At 38.2% G+C, this 5486-nt stretch overlaps 1 long non-coding RNA gene across 1 annotated transcript; it reads right to left on the bottom strand.

The window, feature by feature from the left end:
- Nucleotides 1–2720: 2720 nt before the first annotated feature.
- Nucleotides 2721–5230, bottom strand: LOC122835591. Its single transcript, XR_006371330.1, has 3 exons — nt 5098–5230; nt 3177–3362; nt 2721–2967 (listed from the first exon to the last, which is right to left on the bottom strand). It is a non-coding gene; the product is annotated as an uncharacterized LOC122835591 (long non-coding RNA).
- Nucleotides 5231–5486: the final 256 nt, after the last annotated feature.

Genomic DNA, 5486 nt, shown 5'->3' with positions numbered 1-5486 from the left:
AGCCATTAGCTTGAATTCATCCTGGCTGGTTCTGTTTTAGGCCCAGTTCCACCGGTTCTGTCAGCGGGAGTGGAACAAAAATCCAGAACGATATTCTGATACGCTTGTAGAAGGAAACTCTGAACATTTGACCCAAGTAGAAAAGTTTAAAGGCCTGCATTGTGGCCTGTTTTATATAAATATCACTGTCTTTCTTTCTTTTTATGAGGGCAGTCTGGAATTTCCAGCTGTGAATCTGAAAGAGGCCCAGACTCTGAACACCGACGCTCGGCTCAGTCCTGGGAGGAAATATGAAAACACAAGTGATTACCTGCATAACCACACTCACTAATTACCTTTCAGAGTCCCTCCTTCACTGTCATCAGCAAAGTCAACACCGAGAGATCAGTGGATTACACACATCATTAGCAACTACGTCTATTTGCCAAATGAGTTCAGCACATTTCCCTGATGCTGGCGGAGTAAACAGTCCAGACATAAAGCAGAAAACACTTCAGTAAGACTCGGACTGAATGGTTGGTCCATCAGGTTCTCTTTTGCTCCATTTCTCCTGATTTTTTGTTTCCAGATTTTGTGCCATTTAACAGAAGGAATAAATGTAACTGATCTCTGGAGACAAAAACTCTTCATATTGGAAGATTTGAATTATAAAATAGGTTTTTATTATTTAAAATGAATGAATCTTCATGCATATATACAGGTTAATTTTGACAACTGAAAGTAAAGTTACTTGACTGTGTTGTAATACCGGCCCTTTAATGAAAGCAGCAGCTGGAAACGAGTTTATCTTCTGGAATCTGTTAATCAGAAAAGTCAACAACAACATGAGCAGAACACGGTTTGAACCGACCCGATTGTTCATGACAGACACAGAGCCACTCGGCTACACTTTCACCTCCACATCCAGCAGATCGGATTGATTTTAGTCCTCCTGCACAAACAAATTCATTCAGATGCATCACTAAACTGAGCTGCTTAAGGATGTCAAAACCTTCAAATACAGATTACCTCAAATAAGTGGATTAAATGTTTAGTTCAAAGCTGCTGTGGATGATTAGAATCCATGAGGATTCGACTCCATCGGTTCCTAAATAGACGCTATTAGTGCAGCAGAAGGACAGACAGAAAACAGAGTTGCTATTCTTCACTGTCTGTTTGAGTCTGCTGTGTGTCCCGTCCAGTGACAGCACAATCAGTCTCTGGCTCGGGTTAATACATCTCATTCATCAAGCAGCCTTAAAATCAGGAGTTAAAAAAACAAGCATATTAACAGCAACGCCGTATTTATGTCAGGGGCTGAACTGGGGATTAAGTGGATCGTACATCAGTGGAGAACTGAAGTTTGGGCGGTTAGAAAAGATTTTGGTCTTTTCAATGACAACTTTTTCTGAGAAACAAAATAAGTTTGTTCAAATTAAGGCAACGTTTCTTCTTCCCAGTGTGCTCCGTAATGTGTGTGACTGAATGCGTCCTGACGGTTTTAAGTTTGCTCAGAGCTGCTGGGAGGTTTTTGATGGTTTGTTCTTCAGTGCAGTTTGGATCCTGGTAGCCGTAGTAACTTCTAATCCAGCACTTATAATGGCTGTGGTTTCCAAAGTCCGACCTCACCCTGCATCAAAACACATGAATCAAATGACTGGCTCATTACCTGGCCTCTGGAGAGCTGGATGGTTGGACACCTTTGGTTTAAGGTTTTGTCATCCTAATCAGACGGCCAGCAGTCCAACGGGTCTGATTTATGGTTGTGTTTTCAGCTCTGTGTGTGACTCAAGCGGTTCGGGGTTCGACCCATTACTGCTGGGTTGCTGATTCAGATTGCATCCAAAGGTTTCAGGGAGATCAAGGCAAGTTTTGAAATGTGTAATTCTGTCTTTGGATCAGATTTAGAGAAGAAAGTGGGAGCAGAAAACTTCATGGTATAATTTTACCACCAGGGCGCAGAACTTCCTGCTTCTTATTAATCAATAAAAACACAGATTTACATTTTTGTTTGCATAATAACTTCTAAATTAAAAATGCACCAAAAATGTAAAACTATCACTAGAAAAATTTGGTCAAATGAAGGTTTTCAATAACAAATCTTGCAGAAAATACAGTCAAATCCTAATAAATTGCTATTAATTAAACACCAGGAGCAACATTTCCTTCATGCTTCAGTGGTAAATGTGGATCTCATCAGAAGCCCATTTTCTTATGACTAAATGTTTAGTGAGAAAGAGACAGAGGCTACAGAACAGAGTAAATGAGCTGCTTCAACGGGAACAAAGAGGAAACTGAAACTGACAGCTTTTTTATTAAAGTCCTTAATGTCTAATTATCTGGTTCTACAAGATAAAGACTGATGATGCTGCTAACTTCCTGTCACAGTTCTGGAGGTAAATATGTGGATAGATACATGCAGGGCTGTGCAGAAACATTAAAATACAAACAACTTTTTAAAACTCGTTTGGAGTTTTAAAAAGGTGGTTGAAAGTGAGATAAAGTGAATGTATGTGTGATGATTAAATCTTTTATTCATTAAGAACAAACTCAGACCTAACAGGAACAAAAACATCTTTTTTGCAGTTGCCAGAAGAAACTCTGGTGATTTAATGACGATGACCAGCAGGATGAACTGCAGGTGTGAAAATCAAACAGGAAACAAAAACTGAAAATCCAGCTGAGAAACTGAAACTAAAAGACCAAAAATAATTTATTTTTCAGTTCCTGTCTGAGCAGAATTTAGGACAGGCAGAAATAACAGAGTTCCCTCGGTCCAGACACAGTGTGTCCCTGACTCTGCTTGATCGCCTTCATGAAGAAACATCAACATTTAATGAGCAACTCAACCCAACACCGACTAATACAACTACAGGCAAAGTCCATAAAACCTGAAATGAATCTGGAATCAGTTTCATTTTGACAGCATGACCTTCAGTTCTCTACAGAACAGAATCAGCCTGATGAGCAGATTCCTCAGAAAATGTTCTGTAAGACATTAAATAATAAACTGAGATCAATAGTTTCCTCAGGGAAGCTTTTAAACTGATCTAATGTAAACTGAATGCTTGTGATAATTAACAGCTCCAGATTGTACTTTAACTGGATTATTAATTTTAACAGAACCCATATGAAACCGATTCCCTTTTTGGTTTATCGTATTATTTCTAGTCCAGTTGTTTTTTTCCTCTCAGTACCTGAATTCATGTTTCTACTCGTTTCTGGTGATCATCCTCCCCAACACTGAAGCCTCTCTGTTTCAGTCAGTCCTTGCCAGATCCTACTGCAGTTCTGTTTGGTAGTTCTGGTGTCATGTCAGGTTTCCAAAGCATCTCTGGCGCTTCCTGTTTCCTTTATGTTTAGTTCTTGTTCCTGTAGGTTTCCTTCAATAAACATAAATCAGCGTTTGGGTTCTCAGAAACAATGAGAACAGCAGCATTTGGTTGGAAAGCCATCATGCTAATTAGGGTAAAAAGTCAGAATGCATAAATAATTCAAAGGTGCTAAATATTAACCATGTATTCTAGTTTATTTATTTTAATGAGAATTATTGCAGCTCCGGTGAAATTCAGTCACAGTAATGAGGCAGGAATCAAACCTTGGAGGTTGTTCCAGGACTACTAGCCTTCATGCATAGGTCGCCTGCTATGCTATGCTAAATATCGGATTTCATTGTTTTTGTTTTTATTTGTGTGAAAAGCGGAGCACAGCGGCAGAGAGGAAGTAATGTGGTTTTCTCTTTTTACTACATTCTTTTTACAACATTTTACTACATTCTCCATGGACCTGGAGTATAACACTGAGATTAAATTACAAACAGGTTTACTCAGTCAAACTGAGTGTGAAAGTATTTTTTTAAATTGAAAAACCATGTTGGTCACATAAAATCCCAATAAAATACTCTGAAGTTTGAGGCTTTAACTTGACAAAATGTCACAAAAGTTCAAAAGGTAAAATAGTTTCTGCAAAGCTCTGAGGAACTTAACTTTTTAAGTAAAAGTTCTTCAACAACTCTATGGCTTCTAGGACAGACAGAAATGTTGTTTTCATTTCAAGAAAGAATCAAATAAAGACCTAATCTTTTGAGTTTTACTTCCTCAAAGAGAAAATAGAAAAATGTAACTTCATAAATCTCTGTCTGTGACTTATCAGTCCCTCCAGTCAGGAGTCAGAAAAATGTGACACGATGTTTTCACTCCAAGTGTTAACGTTAACAGAGCTGTCAGAACATGGCTCCCACGCCTTCTTATCTTTATTAATGGTGTTTGTGGTTTTCTGTTTGACTTTGGGTGACTGATGATGTCACTCTGAAGCAGTTGAAAAATTACAGCTCACCTTCTTGAAAACATTCATTTATTTGGTAGGAGACAGAAGCAGTGCTGTGTCAGTTATCAATGTGCATCTGCGGTTATGGAAGAGCAGATTTTATTTTTCTTTTCTTTAAAAGGTGGAATGATTAACAACTAAACTCAACTTTTTATTTTAAACTTTCTTTGTTTGATCACCCACTTTGAAAAAGTAGCAGCCCTGTCCAACGTGTTCTTCAGAGGGGCGCGACACGAGGACAAATAGAAAACAGAAAACGTAACTGCAAACATTCAGCAACCTGCACCAAGCCTGGGCCGTTTATCAGGTTTATCACCTACAGCTGCAGGAAGGAGATACGTAAAATAAGACCATCACCGCGATTGTTTCAAGTTGGATCTGAAGATGCCAAACTGGCTGTTTGTAAAGTTATGCAGTAAAAAGTTAACAGCAATAATTTGAGTTTGGTCTGTCACAAGAGCAAAAGACTGGGGTTCATATGTTCACTTTGTTATTCATTCATTTATAAAGGTCAATTTCAAACTAAATATTTAGTCAGCAAGTTAAAAAAATTAGCTTCACATTAAATATTTATTTAGCAAGCAAAAGTTTTAGCTTGATGCTAAATACTTAGCAAGCTAAATATTTAGCATCAGCAAAATGTATAATTGGAACATCAAGTTTAGCAACAGCAAAACGTTAACAGAAATAATGGTGATAATGTAGGTGAGCTTGGTGAAACCCTCTGCCTTAAACCATGCAGAGAGGAAGAAGCCATTATTCCACAAGAAGTGCATTTGAATTGTAGTCTACCTGAAGTTGAAGGAAGCCGTTCAGTCCAAACAGCCATCTTGTTCGGCTCCTCACTTCTCTCTTTGCTTGTTTACAGTGTACGCAACTTCCGGTAAGCTTCATGTAGCTTCCTTTACGGCGACCGGGTGCATTAAATAAGTCACGGCCAAACGTTAATGACTGGCTAAGATCAAAAATGATGCTCATTTGGTGACACCAGTTGCTGCACATTTTGGCTCCGCCCATCACACTGGTGTCACATGATCAGAGGAGCGTAACATGATTAGCTAAAAGCTTTTTGACTAAATGAGAAATTTTTGGTGGTAAATTTAAAGTAAAACAAAAATCATAGACATAATAATAATGTCTACAAAAATATATTATGTAGACATAATGTCTACAAAAAGTCT

Source organism: Gambusia affinis, linkage group LG08, assembly GCF_019740435.1.
Source record: "Gambusia affinis linkage group LG08, SWU_Gaff_1.0, whole genome shotgun sequence".
In the NCBI taxonomy this organism is placed as follows: Eukaryota; Metazoa; Chordata; class Actinopteri; order Cyprinodontiformes; family Poeciliidae; genus Gambusia; species Gambusia affinis.
This window is presented reverse-complemented; position numbering and strand designations above follow the sequence as displayed.